Genomic DNA, 21,169 nt, shown 5'->3' on the forward strand with positions numbered 1-21,169 from the left:
CTGTATACATGATTCAGTTCTGAATACTGAAGTATTGAAACTATACTTGACCAGATAGATTTCAGTCTTGCTGAAAATGCTTGGAAATAGTTTTCAGAAGACCACTTAGGAAGATGTGAATCTTTTTCAAAGTGGAGATGTTTGCCCGTCAGTGTCAAAGTCTTAAGTTCAAGGCTGAAATATTTCTTTTTTAGCTAAAATGTAGAGACAGTTTAAGGTGGAGTTCTCCTTGGGTCTTATTTGGATGTTACAGGATAGAAACTATTAAATGAATAATAAAAAAGTGTAAGTTTTTGAAACTGTCATCTTTTAAAGTACTACCTGCTCCAAAAATCTTCATTTCTGCATAAATTATTAAATGTTTTTAAAACTACCTTTTATAAGCCAGGTGTGTATTATTTTCGTAACACTGAATGTTTTCTCTTCAAACATAACCATATTGACACAGAGTTTCAGGATTGAAAAAACACTTGAAAGTCATATACTCTAATCCCTAATCAATGCATGACTCTTTTTACAACAGTCCTGACCAGCTTAATGTACGGGTACTACCCACAGCTTGCTATTCACTAGTTCGCCTACTACATTTTTTTTGAAAGATCAAATTGTTTGAAGTTGTTTGGAAGTTCTGTCTCACATCTTTATATATTTATAATTTTTTAAATATATTTATGTGTGTATATGTGTGTCTACTTTCAAACTTAGAAATAATAACATCTGGTGAATAACTTCAACCGGTTGAAAACGGATAGCAAGGCATCACATGACTATTTCTTCTTTGTGATGGACCTTCAAATATTTGCAGACACTGGTCTTTTCTTTTAGACCTCTTGTCTTCAGACGTAACATCCACAACTCTTTCAGTTAATCACCAAAAACAAACTTTTCCCTTTATGATCTTTTGAAGACTTTCTTATATGTATTAGAGGTTACTCTAAGTATGGACTACCTAAGAGCATGATAAAATGCCAAATACAGTGTTCTGAAATTTTTTTATTCCTTTTTCTGCAGTTGTTTGGTCAACCTCACTTTTCTGGTTTCCTCTAAATATAATTTTTCCAATATCTAGAGTCCCACTGCTTCCCAAGCAGTACACCAACTTTGTTTTGAGAACAGAGTGCGGCAGAGTAATTCAGCAAACACAAAAATAATTTCTTTATCTGACTCAGGGGTCTCAGATCTTTAGTTTTATACAGAAAGAACTATCTGAAATAACCTTTCATGATTGCCCTTTTTACCCCTGTGTTTTTAGTGAGGTAAATTTGTTCTGAAGGTTGCCTCAATCCTCCTGCCTAAAGACCCACTGAACATATTCTGAGACCCGAGGTAGCCGTTAGTCTCTCTATCCACACGGTGATTCATCTCATATTTCCTCTGCATGTCTGGTGTCTTCTTCCATCTGTGGATCAGCTCTGCTTCTCCATGAATATGGCCAGCCATCTGCTCTCCAAGTTTATACATCACTTGCAGATGAACTTGAGACTCCTGTGTTTCAGTAGTAAGTGAAGATTCCTGAGAGAGAGAGAATTTGATTGCCCTACTAAGTAACTGTGCCTTAAGTGTAAATATGACTTGTGCGGGGCATTTCAAAGAGAAAGAATATCTGCTTTAATGTTGAATAGTTCTTTGGTTTTGCCACAGTTTTTTAGCCTGTATTTTTCATTTTTTATTCAATTAAAATGTTATCAAATATTCGAGTTCCTCATGCCTTGGAGATTTTTAAAATATTGGGAAGCATTTGAATTTTCCTGACCTAGCATGCATGTTTTATTTTTATTTCTAGGAAGTATTTCACTGGGTACATTGGACTCTGACATGAGAATATTTTAAATGGGCTCTTTATAAAAATCTCACAAGCCTGAATAAACTAAGGTTCTTAATTTGGTCTCTTATTTCTCATACAGATTTAAGCAATCTATTGTTTGGAAATGGAAAATGTCAGCCATTTCAGGGAATTTGTATCTGACATTTTCAAGAACAACAGTGTTCAACTTAAAAAAAATTTTTTTTAAAAAAACATGCTGTTCTGAAATAGCATCTACCTTTAGAAAGAAGACACTTAGTTGTACTAGATACTGGCCATCTTACCACTCTAAAATAAAGAGCAAGTTCTGCCATGGGGGAGAAGCTCTTTGATTGAGAAAACTAGACCATATTTTTGTTTTCTTCTTTTCCCTCCTATCTTTTGTCCTTATGTGCATAATAAACTTATGTAGGTGGCTGAGAAGATTCATGATATAGTGTTAAATATAACTATTTTCTATACACATTTGAATCATGAGCAAAAAAAAAAAAAGTGCATCTGGACAGGTCATCTGGGCAACAAATCAACAGAGTAACCATTACTCTTTCAGAAGGAGAGAAGAAATCTAGGGTTATCAGTGGTGGGATGGGGAGGGAGAGGGAGATGGGGAGAGATTGGACAAGGGGCATAAAGAATACGTATGATTTGTAACAATATATAAACAAGTAATATTGATTTGACCAACATATGTCAATGTTGAACCCCCAAAATATGTATAATCAATTATGATTCAATAAAAATTTTAAAAAGAAGAGAAAAAAAAGTGCATCCCTATGAAGACAGTGCTATTAAAATCCCCTGGTACTTTTCTCACTGCTTAAAGTTTATCTGGCATTGACCAGTCTGTAAGTTGAAGGGTAAGGAGCTCAAATCGTGATATGGTTCATCGGGCTCTATTTGCCCTCCATCTCTCTCTGTCTTCCTTCTTAATCAGTTTGTGTACTCCATGTATCAGACAGTTGGCCTTTTAACTTTCTTTCTACTTTTTGAATCAGCCTTACCTGTAAGAAATGTACTGGTTTGAGAAAGGTACTTCCCAAATACCTTTCTTTTGGGAAAAGATGTCTCATTTTAACTGTTATTCAAATTTCAAATACAGGGAGAGAGACTTTGAGATGATATAATGCAGCTGTCCTGCCAGGGTCTGCTCTCACTGTGGTTGCACACTGTCCATGGCAGATATAGTGCTCATGGACCACATTTATACTAGGACTCACCTACTGCTACGAGCAGACTGTTGTCTGGCCTCTCACCAGTATTGCCTCTTGCTCCAGCAGGAAACATGGATAAGCATAGTGCTCTGTGTGAAGTCAGGGGTCCATCAGTCTTTGATGAATTAATTTGAAAAGGCTTTGTGCCAGCATAAGGTCTCTTTTATAACTGGGATCTTGACCTTTCTGCTGTTGGCTGACCTTGCTTTGCCTTGATTTCAGATACCTCTATAAATTTTGGCTTCTTACTATTGGCCTTGGCCTTACTTAATTCTAAATTTCTCTCATGCTCCTGTTACTGCTTTCCCAAATGTCCTCCTGTCTACCACATCCTCACTTTTCCATTGTCTTAGTATGACATTCTCAGAAAAGAAACTGAAATGAAGCCCTCAAGAAAAGAAACAGGTTGTTTTCCTTTGCTCCTTTACTAGGAGGCTGGTCATGAAAATAGTAAACTTTTGATGTAACTGCATATCTTGGATATTTAAAAGAGTGAAAGACATTTAACAAAAGAAAGAAGCCTGAAAATTTTCCAAAGTATAATAGATACTGAAGACAATGAGCTGTATTGGGAATAACCTTAGAAACAGATAATTCCCTGGCAACTGGTATCAAGTTGTCTTGCTCAATACCTGAGATTTTTAGGCTGACTCATTTGTTTTGTCATCTCTCAGCTAGTGCCCTGGTTTAGGCTTATATCCTAGAATCTGTGCAGCCTATTGTCTGATCTCTGGTTGAAGGATATATCAGTGAAAATTAACATATATATAAAATGAAAGGAAGGTTTGTCAAGGAAAAATAGAGGTGGATGTTTCAAATATAAGTAGTCTTATAAAAAAAAGTAGGTTTAAGAAGTTTTAAAATATGCTAAGTTGATTTCTTTTTTTTTTTTTAAATTTTATTTTCTCGATATACATTGTGGCTGATTATTGCTCTCCATCACCAAAACCTCCCTCCCTTCTCCCTCCCCCCCCAACAATGTCCTTTCTGTTTGCTTGTCGTATCAACTTCAAGTAATTGTGGTTGTTATATCTTCTTCCCCCCCCACACCCCCAGTGTTTTTGTGTGTGTGTGTGTGTGTGTGTGTGTGTGTGTGAATTTATATATTAATTTTTAGCTCCCACCAATAAGTGAGAACATGTGGTATTTCTCTTTCTGTGCCTGACTTGTTTCACTTAATATAATTCTCTCAAGGTCCATCCATGTTGTTGCAAATGGCAGTATTTCATTCATTTTTATAGCTGAGTAGTATTCCATTGTGTAGATGTGCCACATTTTCCGTATCCACTCCTCTGATGATGGACATTTGGGCTGGTTCCAACTCTTGGCTATTGTAAAGAGGGCTGCGATGAACATTGGGGAACAGGTATACCTTCGACTTGATGATTTCCATTCCTCTGGGTATATTCCCAACAGTGGGATAGCTGGGTCGTATGGTAGATCTATCTGCAATTGTTTGAGGAACCTCCATACCCTTTTCCATAGAGGCTGCACCATTTTGCAGTCCTACCAAAAAATAGAGGTGGATGTTTCATATATAAGTAGTCTTATAAAAAAAAGTAGGTTTAAGAAGTTTTAAAATATGCTAAGTTGATTTCTTGAGTCAGTCAAATCGACTGGTTGTGAAACATGCCAAATAACATTACCACTGATTTATCACATTCTAGATATAAATATCCAGGCACAGTGAAATACAGAAGTGAGGCCCTTCAGGCACATATATAAAAATAGACTTGAAGCATATTAAGTCAGAATTAACCTAAAAATGCCACTGCATAATACACTTCATGATATACCAAGTCACAACTCCTCTGTTAACTTGGCTACTGCAGAATTGGCTTCGGTTTTGAATTCCTTTCCATCTAATTCCCCCAGCATTATCTCTATCTTGCCCCTTCTTGGGTTCTCTGCTTCAGACTTCCTGAGAACCTGAGCCCCATGGACACTCTGTATGCTGCCATGGCTACAGGTCTTTTCATTTGAGTCTCCTTCTGCCTGAAATATTTCCCTCTGTCTGTGCCAACTTCACCTGGCTAATTCTTTCTCATTCTTCTGATACTGATTCTGATCCTTGTCTTATGCTTTCTTAGGTAGCAACTAAGACATCTTTCCCCTGAAAAGTGTTCCCTGGTCCCCTTAGACAGGATTAGATACTTGTTCATTGTTCCCATAGGAAGGCATGCATATCTGTATCTCATTTACAGTGTTGCTGAATTGATATCTCTCTTGCCTATCTTTCCCAAGACTATAAGTTCCTGGAGGGCAAAGGATTGTCAGTTTCAGTGTCCCAGATCTTAGACAAGTTTATCATCTGGAAGAGAAAGCCTGAGGAAAGTTTCTACTCTTTGACTACTTTCTATTCTTGTCTAGTAGTCTACCTATCACCTGTTTCCTCTTAGGCAGAGTTTCTCAGTTTGGCACTATTGATATTTAAGGCCAGATAATTCTTTGTTGTGGAGGCTTGTCCTGTGCATGGTAGAGTTTTAATAGGATCCTTGGTTTCAACCCATTAGATGTCATCATCCCCCTATCCCAGTTGTGACAATCAAAAATATATTTAGACATTGCCAAATGTCCCTCATGGTGGGGCTGGGGGCTCCCCCAGTTAAGAATCACTGCTCTAAGGCTTTTTCATTATAATCTTTACAGATGTCAAATTATTTTAAGAAATGTATCTTTTAAATAATTTTTTTTCTGGAAAATCAAATGCTTATTCTCTGCTGCTACCTCACTCCCAGCTACACTTCTGTAGCACCTGGCACATAGTATGCACTCAAAAATGTTTGTTGAAAGTATTAATAAATGCCTGGGAAGAACACATTTTTAATCATGAGATTGCCTTTTTGTTTCTTTGACTGTTTGCTCCTCTTTCTGCTTCAGTAGGATCAATGTGAAAATTGCTCCTAGGCTAAATTCCAAATCCTGTACATGTCCGTAAGGCCCCATATGATCCCAGCTCTCCCTGCCTGACTGGTCTCATTTCAGATGATTTTTCTTTCCATCTTGTAGGATTTTGTCAATATTATTTGTCTGCTTTGAGCCTTGACATATGTTGTCTTTTCTGTTTGAAATGTGATTCTCCCCTCTTGCCTGCTTATATAAATTAGCAGAAACTCATGTTCAATAACCCTAGGAGACAGAGGGATTTATTGGAAGCATTCTATAGTATCTCACATAACCATATTAAGGGTGGGGAATAACTCTCATCTCCATGCTCCTCTGATATGAGCTTCATTTTCTCTTCCTGCAACTTTCTTCCTTCACGTGCAGAGAACAGAGCCATAGGAATGTGCGGAGTCTCCTTACTATACTGACTCTTCTACCACGAGAGAGGTATTGATGCTTTACCCTTAGGTTTATTTTCCAAAATGGCTCACCTTGGGTCAAATGTCCATGCTCACATTAATCAGCTCTGGCTTGGGGCTAAGCTCATGTAAAACAGACATGGCAGCATAGGGTTCTCTCAGAGTTTAGTGAGCCGCACAGCCAACTCAAATGTTGTCTAGTCTACTGGCTAATTATTTCCCATCCTTCAGTGCTCATCTCTAATACACCTTCCTCAAAGAACCCTAATTACAAGCTCTCGTAGTGCTTTTCACGTGTTCATAATTAGTATTAAAATTATAATTACTTTTTTATTTGTTGTATTTGTTTGCAATCTCTCTCCTCCCACTAGAATGTGAGTTTCAGGAATGTGGCAACCATGTCTATCTTGTTCTGTATTATCTTCAGCAATTAGCACCAAGTCTTGCTAAGAGTAGATATCCAATTAGTAACGGTTGAAGTAGGCGTGAATTCCTGGACTCAGTCACAAAGTTTGAAACCTAGTAGTTCAGACATATAAGTGATACATTTACGAGGAAGTTCAATGGTTCTAATTCACATCATTTAAAAGATTATTGGTGTATTTTGTATAATACTCATTTTGCCTACACCAAGTTCATGCCTCTCATATTTAACTATTGTTGCTAAGATAGTTATATATCAGAAGTGCTTTGCAATTTATTTAACTGTAAGGAAGCACCCATAGGTCAATAGTTACGATGTGAATAGAGAACAACATTTATTTTTATCATTGTAAGGAGAGATGTTAAAGAGTGGAGAAGGAGATGACAAAAGCACGCCACATAATCTGCAATTTTTACAAACTCACAGAAATAGCAGTAAAATAAAAATAAAATAAAATAAATGAAAATGGCTTTGAGAGAGAATCAATAGACTCTATCTCAATCAATAGATTGCAATCCCTTTCAAATTTGTTGGTTGTTACAGCATTCACAAGATATAGATAAGTTTGCAAAAATTAAAAACTTTGGTCAGATAAGAATATCACAAATAAAATTAAAATGAAAGAAACAGACTTCAAAAATATTTATGACAGTAATGAGATAATAGCCTAAATACATTAAATATCTTTTCCAAATCAACAAGGAAAAATGCACAAACACTTTTATAGGTTAATAGGAAATTCACAAAGGAAGAAATACAAATTCTTGATAAACATATAAACATATAGAAATTGGTTCCATTTCATTATTCATTTGCTAAAAGTATATTTTAACAGTGACATATGTACATATATACACACACACATATATATAAAATTAGCAAAGATTTTGAATACTAAGTGCTAGCTAATTTATGAAAAAAAGGCACTCATGAACTACTTTTGAGGACTGTAATTGCTACCAACTTTCAAAGAAGCAGTTTGGCACTATTTTATAAGAGCTTTGATTTTGTTAAGGAATACTTCATTTATTCAGTGTCATTGGGACCAGCAGTGGTTAGTTAGTCCAACAGGTGGCTTAAAGAGGAGATAGTAAAATTTAAACCCTGCAAAAATGTATAATTTATCCAACTGTTATGGAGGGCCAAGGCCTTTTCTTTGAGATGGGCTCTCTGAATGGAAATCATAAGGTATCTAAATTTTCAGGATGGGATTCAAGAATCTAAAACAGCTGCAGAAAGGTCTGAGTGCAGAATCTTTCCAGACATCATTTTTCCTAGTCTTTTATTTTCACTCACACCTAACTTCTCAGAAATATTCAACTGATTCTTGGTAAGTAACTAATTTATACAGTAGGAGCAGGTTACCAACTAACCAAGTATATGCAGTGTTGGGAGAATCCATTAATCTAAGGCTGGGAATGGAGGACAGCATGGGCCCCGGAATGATGTAAGTGCAAATAGGGTAAGGGAACATCTACCGTACTTGCCATGATTTCAGTTCTTAACATGATAAGTGCAATTGTATGCAGTCAGTCCTCCATATCTGCATGTTCCAAGTCTGTGGACTCAACCAACCACAGGTGAAAACTATTTTTTAAAAAAAGCAATAAAAAATAACAATACGACAATAAAAAAATAATACAAATAAAAACAATACACTATAATAACTATTTACATTGCATTAGGTGTTATAAGTAATCTAGTGATGATTGAAAGTGTACCAGAGGATGTGCATAGGTTATATGCAAATTCCACACCATTTATGAAAGGACTTGAGCATCCATGGATTTTGGTATCCATGGAGGTCCTGGAACTAATACCCTATGATACTGAGGGAGATTGTAACTTCTATACCCCCACTGAACTGAAGGCTTCTTAAGTGTTGGTGCTGTATCTTGTCTGTAACTATATTTCCAGAGTTTATAACTGCATCTGGCACAAAATAGTTATTAAACAAATATTTGTTGAAGCAAGGAAAGAACAGAATGTTTGTGCTCCTTCATTCAGTAATATTTTACTTCTAGAAATCTATGTTAGGAAAAATTTCAGACCTATATCAAAGATCTATGTTCAGGGCTGTTTATTCAAAGTTATTTATGACAATTTAGAAATAGCTATAAGTTTGTTCATTGAAGCATTATTTGTAATAGTAAAAAACATTCAATGGTATGAATATAATTAAGTTAATCATAGTAGTGTCTAGTAAAATATTATACAGTCATTAAAAACATTTATTTTCCCAAATGCTAAGAATATCCTTTTATGAACAACATGGAAAGTGCTCAAAATTTGATATTAAAATTTTTACAATTACAATAAAATTATGCATAGCATTTTCCCAAATATCTAGTAAATATTGTTATTTATATGAACATATATCAAAGCCTGGAAAGAAAAAAACATTAATGTTAACGGTAATTCTCTGGGTTATGCATAATTTTTATTTTCTTTTCTATAGGTTTTATGTATTATTTTATAGTCAGAAGAAGAAAGGAAAGTTTAGGGTTGAACTGTTTTTTTCGACAGGCAATGAGGGGAGATGGATTAATATTTAGATAGAAGAGCAAAAAGTAGTCAAGACAGAGCACTTGAGACAACAAAAGCAATTTTGGAAGATCGTAGTCACAGAGGAAAAAAATGACAGGAAAAAAGAGCGTGTTCTAAGAATTAGGTTTGAAGTGACTAGAACCAGGAAAGAAATAAATTACATGATTTTATGTAAAGAATGATTGCTGTGGCTTCAGTAAGTTATACAGTATTATCAATTTTATTGACTAGGGAATGATAATAAAGAGAAATGGCTGTCATTTAATCAAGAAAGAATAAGAATCCTGTCAAATGATGAAGTCAACAGTTGATAGGATTTTAAAGCTGGATATTTCTTGCAGATTTTATCCCACTTATTTCTATCTGCAGGGTATGTTCAATGTCTGAAATTATCTAATTAGGGTAGTCCCCCATGAGTTGACATCTTCCCCAAGAAGGGACTTGGGAAAACATATACTTAACTGTTAGCCAGACATTGCACAAAGCTCTATATACCCGGTCAGTTCAAAACTATAAGGAGACACATGAAGGTGTGCTCTATTGGAAATGGAGCTGCAGACTGGCATGAAGGCACTGTTAGTCTGCTAGATTTCCCTCTGCAGAAGCCAAAGTCACTGGGTCAGGCTGAGGTCAATACTGTGAATCAGTGGAGTTATTTGTAGCAGAAATAAGAGCTGATGTGCAGGTAAGGAATCCAGCAGCAAGCTGCAATCCACACAGCCTGATGCTATTGACCTTTCTGACTTCCTGCTCACACTGCCAGATTTTCATTTCCCAGAGCGAGAAGAAGCAGGAGATCTCTACAAGCTGGGCACATGTCCACACCGGGGCCCAGAAGCAAAGCGATGGTGAATAGGGCAGACGCCATATATAAACTATGTCGACTCATGGTACTTCGGAGGACTAAATAACCGAATATGTATAAAAACATTTCGATAAAAGTCTGGCACATGGAATAAATACAGTGGAAGGGATAGTTATTATTACTCAGCGTCATGAGAAAAGGGAGTGATCACTTTCAGCGAGAAGGGATGATGGTGAAGACATATTCCTTGGATCTTGAAGGATGAACAGAATTTTGGTGAGATCAATAAGTGCAGTGATTTCCATCCTTGGTTTAGGGACCAGCCTTAGCTGTATAAGAATCATGTGAGAAATTTACTAATAATAGAGAATCTCTGGGCTCTATCCCAGATCTTGGAGTGGGGCTTTATTATGTGTATTTTAAACCTCCCCAAGTTATCCTGATGCATGGTCAGGTTTAATATCATTGAAGTTGGGGCAGTAAGAGCAGTACAACAGCAAAATGAAATGCAAAGAGGTGTAGAGGTTTGTGGCATGTTTGGAATAGTCACCTCAGTTCATCTGGGTGAGAGAGTTCTGTAACACTGTCAATGGAGACATCAAAAAAGGTATTTTGGGCTATTCTATAAAGGATCTTGGGTGCTATGCCAGAGATATTTGATTTTACTGGCTAGGCAATAGAAATTTATTGAAAACTGAGGGGACACTGAGAGTGATGTGTTTGGTCCCTAGGATCAGGAATATAAATTTGAACATTTCTGGCGGAAGTAGGTGGGGAGAGCAATGCTGCTTTATCACACTTTAAATTCGTGTTTCTCAAATTTAGTTGCAATTAAGAATCTCCTGGGTAGCTCTTAAACAATAACCATTCTCTGGTCCCAATCCCAGAGATCTGATTTAATTGTTTTGGGTAGAGTGTGGGTGTTGATCGCGTGAAAAACTTCCCTAGTTGATTCCAATTTGTATCCAGGATTGAGAACTTCTGCCCTAGTCAATTCACTCATATGCTGGTAAAACAATTTCACAATTTTTCTTTCTCTTTGGACGTTCTTCATCTTCTTACCTCATGACTTTCAGTTGTTGATTTTGTTGTCATTTTTCTGAGAAAATAAAAGCAATCAGAGGACTTTGATATTTTCATACAACCCAAACCTATCACACCATCTTCTTACACAATAGTTTACCTTCTCTTCTGCTGGAGCAGGTGAATTGACCATCCCTCTTTAAGGCAAACCCTCTATGTACGCACTAGATAACATCCTCTCTCACCAACTCGAGGACTTCACTTCTTCAGTCATTCCTTTGTCTCCTCTGCTTATCAATTAGTTCATCTCTACTGGATCATTCTTATTAACATGAAAACATACTTAAGTCTCATATTTAAAAAAAAAATCCTGACCCTTCAATTTACCTCCTGCTTGGTTTATTTGCTCCAAATTAGAGCAAAATTCCTTGAAGGCGTTGCCTGAATGTGCTGTCTCCTCTTTTTGGATTTCTATTTTCTCTTTTATAAACCTCAGTCAGGCTTTGGTTCCTATTAGTCAGCTGAAACTGGTCTTGTCAAGGTCATCAACAGTCTACATGTTTCCAAATCCAGTAGAAAATTCTCAGTACTCACTTTACTTGGCATCACAGCAGGTACTGATACTGCATAGTTTCTCTCCATTAAAATAGTTTCTTTACTTATTTTGCTCAGAGGCCCTCTGTTTCTTGGTTTTCTTCCAATTTCACTGGCCAAGCTTCCTCAGTCTCCTTAAAGGATCCTCCTTATTCTTTCTGACTTTGTGCTTGTACCTCTTTTTCTCTCTATCTAGACTTGTCTGGTGTGGTCAGCTAGTCCTATGACTTTGAATACTGTTTGTACCCTCATGACTTTTAATTTAATTTAATTTATTTAAATCTCTAGCTCCAGCTTTTTCCTTTATTCACACAGTCGTATATCCAACTTCATAACTGACACTTCCACTTGTATATTGATAATGCATTTCAAACTTAACTTTTCCAATATCATATTTTGACTTCTAACTCCTGCCCCAAAGCTACTCTTTACTTAGCTTTCTCTATCTGCTAAGGTAAAACTTTGGAATTATCATTGACACCTCTACACTTCTTTTTCTCTCACATTCAATATCCAATCCATCAGCAAATCCTGTTGATATATTTAAAATATATCCTTAATTGTTCACCATCTGTACAGCTACCACCTGATATCCCCAGGGCAGTTACTGGGTTCATGTAACTGGTGGCAGTAACTGGTGTTCATGACTGGTAATAGAATTCTCTTTTACTCTGAAAGGTGTCCTAATTTGGACAATGTCATCATAGCTACCACTCTAATACATTTCAGCATCAGCTGTCACCTGCTAGTACTGCTATTGCTACTGACTCTCAACAATCTCCCTGATTTCATACTTTTTCTATACAGTCTATTTTCTACACAATAGCCAATGCAAGCTTTTAAAAACATGAATCAAGTTGCTTTTTTGCCCAAGCCCTCTAGTAATTTCCATGCTGAGTTAGAATAGGATAGGTTATGTTACAGAAATGCATTCCAGTGGTGAACACCCCCAAATCTCTCTCAAACATGTCCATTGTGTGTCCCTTGGGAAGTAGGGTGGTGATCTCAGTTCCTGATAAATCACTCAGGGATCCAAGGTAATAGAGGCTCTACCTTGTTGTTGCTAAGCCAATTGCAACATACAGGCTTCTTGGTTGCTAAGGTGGGTAAAGAGAGAAACTGAAGGATACTGCATGATATTTTCACTGCCTCAGCTCAGAGATGGCATGTTATTACAACTCATATTTCATTGGTCACATGAACTCAAAAGGTCTTGCCCAACTGAAAAGTATATTTTTCTATGGCCTAAAAGGAGAGGAGAGCTAGAAATTTATGAACATATATAATATCTCCTGTATCATCTTACTCAGAAAAATGTCCAAAGCCTTAATGATAACTAAAAGATGATATACTCTTATGGCCTACTCTCTAGCTGCCTCTCCTACCACAGTCTCACTTCCTCACTCTACTCCAGTTACCCCTGCTTGCTTGTTGTTTTAGAACACTCTGATCGCATACCCCTTCCTGGAATGATCTCTCTCTATATGTAGGACTAGATCTTCCATTTCTTTTAGGTCTCTGATCAAATACAGTTTATCAAAGATGTCTTCTATTACCATCCTATGTAAAATAGTACCAATCTCTCATCAGTCTCTGTCCCCTTCACTCTTCTTCATATCTTCAGAGCACTTATTTGTACATTATTGTATGCTTATTTGTTCATTTTCTAATTGTTCTTGTTAGAATGTATGTACCATAAGAGAAATGATGGTGTTTGTTTGGTGCACAGTTATATATATTCAGTCCCTAGAACAATGTCTGACACATTGTAGGTGCTCAAAATGTTGCACTGTACCCCATCATATGTATAATTATTATGTCAATTAAAAATAATAAAAAAGTAGATGCTCTCAAAGTTCTCTTTCATTTCCAACTTTGTTTCTATTATTCTAATTTCCTGTGTGATCCATAAGTTGACAATGGCAGCAATATCAGAGATTAAAGGCATAGGCACAGGGAAGAAGAAAGTGAAAATTACAGATTTTGGAAATTCTTTAAATACCAAGCACTAAACTAGGGTCCTTTCATATATGATTTCATTAAATCCTTACACTACTGTAAAGTAGGTGTTATCATCCATGACTTATAGGAAACCAAGGATGAAATAGTTTAAATCACTTGTCTAGAGTCATCCGGTTATTAAAAAACCAAATTATTAATCTACAAAGACGGTATTATAACAAAATGGAGTTCGGAAAGTTTTAAAAGCAAAAACCGGAAAAAGCATGTATTTATTGGAATTGATTTCTATGAATAAAATATTTGTTTAGATGTAAAAGACCTTATATGTTTCTCAGACGACCACTGAATACCTATTTGGACCATTATTAAAAAGAATATTCAGCTGAAGTGAAAACCAAAGTCAAATGTTATAATCATGGAATTAAATTCTGAAGTATAATGATAAACTCAAAGTTTTATGAAATTGTTAATTATTGATACAGTTTATTATTAAAATATCAAGATTAAATGGTTGATGTTATTGTGCAGGAACAATAACTTCTCTGCATTCTGACCTTCTAGAGTGTTTCTGAAGTCACTCTACTGTACTATTTGTGATATGAAATAAATGCTCACTGTTCAATGAAGTAGATGGAGGAGTAAGACATTTTAGGGTACCACATTTTTCTCTTAAACTTTCCTCTTTGTACTTTGTGTTTTTTATAGTTTGACTGAAGATGATTTGAAATAATTAAAGATTTTTTAATGTGATCAATGGTGATAAAGTAAATAATCTTACTGAGATTAGAATTATGATATAACCCCTATTATTATACTTTATATTACAATTTACATTTCATAAAAACTTTTGGCTCAGAAGATATGTTTTTCCTAATGTTATATAGCTAATGTGTTTTTTTTCCCCCTAATATTTATTATATACGTGTATTTCCCTATTTAACCTTTTGGATATTTTACATCTTTTTTGACATGAAATTAATAGCTTGCATTATTAAACATAAGTTTAATTTTACTCTTATAAAAATAAATTTGCATTAGTGACTAAAATAATTATTTAATATATAAAGCACATAAGGAGATTTCCTCCAAGTTACATATTCATATATGAACAATGGATCCAAAGGACTTTGTCTTTATTTAATTTGTATTCATGTTGTGATTAGAAATGATGGTAATCTATTCATTGCATGATCATTAATCATACACAAGTTCAATGATACTAGAAATGGAATTGAAATAGGCTTTTGACTGTTTGGCTTTCTCAAGGCCTTATTTGAAACCCAAGCCTAAGAGCCGATTCGGGTTTAAGAACAAGGCTGAAGCTAAACTTTAGTTCATCCTTATTAAATACCCATATCCTTATGAGATTACACATGTCTAACAGACAGCTCAGGAACCAAATGTGTCCTGAGAGTTTTTCAGTTTTACGTAGAATTAATTAATACCCAGAAATATCTCAACAGTGTGACAAGACATTTAAATAAACATAATTTGAAATTGTAATTGGGAAAAGAAACAAGAACGTTATTAATTTATTCAAGAATATATTGGTATTCAGAATAAACTGTCCATGTGGAGTCATCAGATGGCTATTCAAAAGTTTATGTATTACTCAGAACTCAGTGGAATCACTAATAATTCTCTTTAATTAAACTGTTGAAATTTAATGTTGAGAGCTACCCACATAGTGAGGTCCAAGAGATTTGATTGAAATTAATTTGATTAGTTAAACTTACTGAATGCAGTTTAAAAAAAAATTCTTGAGAATTATGTATTTGATTAATTAATGAAAGAATAACAAATGATCTGATTGAAAGCAAGTTGGTTACAAACAGATTGGCGAAGACAACAATTCAATTAAAAATTGGTCAAAAAAATATTTGGGTACTTTTTTTCAAATACCGGTAATCTTGGTAAAACAATTTTTAATTTTATACTCCACCAGTTACTACTACCAAGCAATTACTGTGTACATTTATATGAATAAAGTTGGTTATAGTATAAATTCTACAATTTTAGTAGATTCATATCATTTTTAAAAATTCTAATAGACCGGACTTTATTATCATGATTCATGAAAAGTTAATATGGCCCATACACATATGGACTTATGACCTGTACTGAAGCAGCAATTAATAATTAGGAGATTGCGTCTGGAGAAGAACTAAATGCGTATTTTAGTTATGTAATTCTTTGGTATTGTGATTCTTTACATTTCTAACTACATGGCAAATAATGAAATTAGTCATTTTGGTCATCAGAAAATAATTGACTTTATTTTAGTGATATTAGCTGTGCTATCAGATTATTGAGTGGAAGCAAAAGTTATTCTTTCCTCTCTGACAGTAGAATACTTCACACACTAAAAAGAATTGATCAAACACTGATGAAGAGAAACTGAAATACTAGGTAAGTTATGTACACACTTTGTTTCAAATGAGTTCACTGAACTTTCAAATGCCATCACTAAGTTGGTAAATAAACCACAATATGTTGTGGCAAGTGGGACTGAAGTAAAGAGGATGGACATAATCACATTAATATAACTAATTCATATCCATCTTAATTAATGTCTTTAGTTTTGGAAGTGAGAAGTGGATGAAATGAATCATCTTTTCAGTAGTGATTCTCTGTTACTGGAAAGCATCCAAGCAAGAATTAGAGAACCACTTGTTGAACACATAGTGATAGTTTGTGTATTATCTAGTGATTCAAAATTCTCCAAAGAATGTTCCATAGAATAGTAGTTGTAAAATATTTTAATATATTGTGGTTAAAATGTTCCTATGGTCTATTGCTGAGAAAATAAAGAATTAGACATGACTCTTTATTTCAGGACTGTTCATATTTTCTATACGCTAATATGCTTTGTGAATCTTCAAGAAGGGAATGAATTTTAGCTGTTTTCCATACTTTTTGACTTTGTTTCCCTTTATTCATATCTCACAGGACTTTCTAATTAAATATACATCAGGCAACACCAGACTAAATATTACATAGAACCCCTTCCATCTCTAAGATTATTTGAAGATAATCATTTTTTCAAAATAGAGCTACAAATTTTAAAGGAAGATAAAATGAGCATGAAGTCTAGGAACAAATACTAGTGGAGAAACTCCTTTTTTCTCAATAACATACACGAACCTTTTGGAATCACAAGGATATAAGTTCAGCAACATGACAAGATCCAAAATAATACTGCTTTAAGCCAGATAGAAGGTCATTTCTCTCTCATAAAATTCTGAAATGGTATTGGGTTTCCACTGCAAGAATTCATCAAGAGTGAAGATTCTTGTTGGCTAAGCCTCCTGGTGTGATCTCCTCATCTCCATGGTCCAAGAAGGGGAAGTAGAGGGCAAACTACTTCCTTTTAAAGGCACAACCTGCAAATTGCACATAATACTTCTATTGGCATCACTTCAAAAAATTTTAATTGACACATTATAATTATGCATACTTATGGGGTACATTCTGATGTTTTGATACCTATGTATGCTGTGTAATAATCGGGTTAGAATAGTTAATATACCAATCACCTCATGCATTTATCATTTCTTTATCATGAAAACATTCAAAAGCCTCTACTGTAGCTATTATGTAATATACAAAACTTAGCTGTTAACTGTAGTTACCCTACTCTGCAATAGAACATCAGAACTTATTCCTCCTATCTAACTGTAATTTTTTACCTGTTGGCCAACCTCTCCCTGTTTTCTCTCCTCTGCTCCACTCCCCAGTCTCTGGTAACCACTGCTCTACTATCAACTTTATCTTTTCTATTTTATTTTTTATTTTTTTAGATTCACAAATGAGAGAGGTCATTATCACTTTGGCCCAAACTGCAAAGCACTGGGCTTGATCTATTTTGAGTAGTTATATGCTCAGCTAAAGATTAGGAATTTCTATTACTGTAAAAGAAAGAGAGCATAGATATTAGAGAATAACCTGCAGTCTTTGCTAGATGGGTCATATTGTCAGTGCAATTCCTTCAGATAAAAGTATATGTAAGGAAATATTGCCTCTAGAAATTGAAACTGCATTTCTTTACTGATCTTCTGTCATTCCCTTAATTATATATCATAAGACCCCAAAATGTTAATAATAGCTCTTAATGATAGAGAGAGGGAGAGAAAGAGAGAGAGAGAAAGAGAGAGAGAGAGTGAGATTATGAATAAATGAGAAGGTGAACAGAAGCTAGACCATGCATATTACATCTTGCTGTGAGTTAAAGATGAGGGTAACACTTTGCCATTAAGTTGAGATGCTGTGGTAACTGGGAAATTAATAGACTTGGTCAAAAAGCCTTGTGGGCTGCCTGACTCATAGGCACTCATATTTCATAAATTATTTGCTTTATGGTGGTGTTAATACTTTATATTTTCACATAACATAGATTTTAAGCTTAGAACCATTTCCAATTTTTGTTTATTTCAAGACTTTCCATTACTCTGAATTTCTCAGATTTCATGTCTCTTTTATGCATTTATTAAGCAATCACATTGCCAGCTATTTTACATCCATTTTCTCACTTAACACACAATTTCAAATTTACAAATATATATACTGATCAATTAATAAGTAGTTATGAATACCTTCTCTGCAAACTGTGTTAATGCTATGAAAGATGTGAAAAAGGGATAGTACTTGATTACTGCCAAGTTGTGTTCTACACATATTCTGAAAACAAACCATAGAAAACAAGAAAAATGCAAATTATGAAACTAGTGGCCGTGACATTATCTGCTTATCTGGACCTAACACTCATAACCAAGAAATAACTTGCTTTTCATAGCTGAAAACATAGGTGTTATAATCCTGCATCTAGATGTCATTGCATCAACTCAAGGTGCTTTATTAAAACATGGAAAGCCTGTCAGAAAATTGCCCAAAGAATATATATAAAATAACTTTGAATTATTAAAGCTTTCATCAGTTCTTCCACTCACCACAGCAATGCATATGTTTCATTTTACAGATCCAATGACTTACATACACCATATTCAAAATAGGTACAGAATAACTTTTTTCCATTAATTTTCCCTAGGAGAAAAGGAAGTTGCTATGTTTCAAAGGGCATGTGTGCTGAAGATAACAAAATCATATTTTTAATTTGTGCTTTATGTATTCTTTTAATAAAACAATTTTTTTTTTCATATTTTGAAAATACTCAGGCCCTGCCTCTCTGTAGGCACGGTCCTGACGTACGCAGGCCCGTCTCACGCTTGCGTGCGTGGTGGCGTCACTTCCTCCTGGCGGCAGGGCTGCAGAACTGGGGGCCAGCTTCTGCTTTCCGGTGCAGAGGGTGCTGTGCTCTCGGACGTCTGGGCATGATGGCCGTGCAGCCCTGATGGCGGCCTCAGCTTCAGTGTGGAACTGGCTACTCAAAGAGGAAGACATGACCAGCGAGGAGGTGGACGTGACCCCCACTTTTGACACCATGGACTGAGGGAAAACCAGTTGTGCTACATCTATGCTTATGGTTTTGAAAAACCATCAGCAATCCAACAGCAAGCTATCAAGCAGATAATTTAAGGGAGAGATGTCTTTGCACAGCCTCAGTCCGGCACAAGCAAAACAGCCACCTTCAGTATTTCAGTCCTCCAGTGTTTGGATATTCAGGTTCGTGAAACCCAAGCTTTGATCTTGGCTCCAGCAAAGAGGTAGTTGTACAGATCCCAAAAGGCCTGGTGGCTTCTGATGACTACATGAACGTCCGGTCCCACGCCTGCATCACCTGCATTGGGGGCACCATCATGGGAAGGAAGGACATCAGGAAACTGGGCTACGTATGGGCAGCATGTGGTTGCAGGCACAGAGATAGTGTTTTTGATATGATTCGTCACAAGAGTTGAAGGACAAGTGCTATCAAGAGGTTGGTTCTTGATGAGGCTGATGAAATGTTGAATAAAGATTTAAAAGAGCAGATTTACACGTGTACTGGTACGTGCCCTCAGCCACACAGGTGGCTCTCATCAGTGCCACGCTGCCTCACGAAATCCTGGAGATGACCAAGTTTATGACGGATCCGATCCCCATCTTGGTGAAGAGTGATGAATTGACTCTGGAAGGCATCAAACAGTTTCTTTTTTTCCCCTCTTTTTTTTTTTTTTTTGTGGTGGTTGAAAGAAAAGAGTGGAAATTCGACACTCTGGGTAATGTCTACTACTACCCAGGCGGTCATCATCTGTAACACCAAAAGAAAGGTTGACTGGCTGACGGAGAAAATGGGAGAAGCCAGTTTCACCATGTCCTAAATGCGTGAAGACATGCCTCAAAAAGAGCTTGAGTCGTCCTGAAGGAGTTCCATGCCAGAACCAGTTGGGTGCTCATTTCCACAGATATCTGAGCCCAGGGCTTGGATGTCCCTCAGGAGTCTCTCGTCATTAACTACCACCTGCCCAATAACAGAGGATTGTATATAGACAGAATTGGGAGGTCAGGTTGATATGGCCGAAAGGGTGTGGCCATTAATTTTGTAAAGAGAGACCACATCCCCATCCTCAGAAACATTGAATAGTACTGTTCTAAACAGATTGATTAAATGCCTGTGAATATTGCTGATCTGATCTGAAGAAATAGTTCTCCTACACTGAAGATGAGCTGGAGACTCTTCGCCTATTTCATATTCCTGTTTGGAAATATTTAGGGGCAGCACCAATTGAATGGGGTTTATGTGACCTCTCTTCTTGTAGCACCCCCTCACCCCGAAAAAGTATGGGGCATTCGTTTCTTGCTCACATGTAAATAATGCATTGGTCTAAGTCTTTTTCATTACACATTTAAAAGTTTTCCCATTAAAAAAAAAAAAAGAAAGAAAGAAAGAAAGAAAATACTCAGACCAGAGCTCCCCTTTTGACTTGTAGTAAGACAACGCCACACCCTGAAAAGAATTAACACCACTCTCCCTCTCTTTTCTCTCATGTTGTCATTTAAGATCCTAACTGCTTCATCACCTGGAAGATGTGCTATTTGTAGTCATTCTCTCAATGTTTTCTACCAATTTACTTCTTTACTCATTGCAAACCCAACACTCATCTGAAACTGCAATTTTAGAGGTTTCCTCATTGCCAAATCTTGATCTCATTCTCCTTTCTCCTCAAATCTCCTGTGTCCCTAAACTTTTATCCTCCAGCTATTTTCTCCCCACTTACCAATATTGCTTTTAACTCTCCTAATTTCATTAATGATGCTTTTATTCCCTCTCACCCTGGTTTGAAACTTCAGAGTTATTTTCAGTTCCTGTCTCTATCATCTGTCTCACACAATCAGTTGTCCTGCTTGTTCTAGGGTCCGTGTCTACAGTGTCTTTCTCTTCTGTCTGGATCCTCCATCCATTCCAGCCCTGTTCAGGCCCTCATTATTTTTTAATTGACACTGTATCCTGTGCTCTTGCTTTTTTCACTAAACCATAATGCCTTTCAAGCAAAATCACTTGTTCTGTGAGCATGCCCTTCATTCTTATCTGTAAGTGCCTTCCTTCATTCATTGTTTTCT

General features: G+C 36.0%; 1 protein-coding gene and 1 pseudogene across 1 annotated transcript in view; both read left to right on the forward strand.

Annotated features, from left to right (window-relative positions):
- Nucleotides 1–21,169, forward strand: part of TAFA2 (TAFA chemokine like family member 2) — a 379,759-nt gene that overhangs the window by 293,710 nt on the left and 64,880 nt on the right. The gene's annotated exons all lie outside the window — the stretch shown is intronic.
- On the forward strand, nt 8,450–20,246 carry LOC134360933 (eukaryotic initiation factor 4A-III-like; annotated as a pseudogene).

This window comes from Cynocephalus volans, chromosome 12 (assembly GCF_027409185.1).
Source record: "Cynocephalus volans isolate mCynVol1 chromosome 12, mCynVol1.pri, whole genome shotgun sequence".
In the NCBI taxonomy this organism is placed as follows: Eukaryota; Metazoa; Chordata; class Mammalia; order Dermoptera; family Cynocephalidae; genus Cynocephalus; species Cynocephalus volans.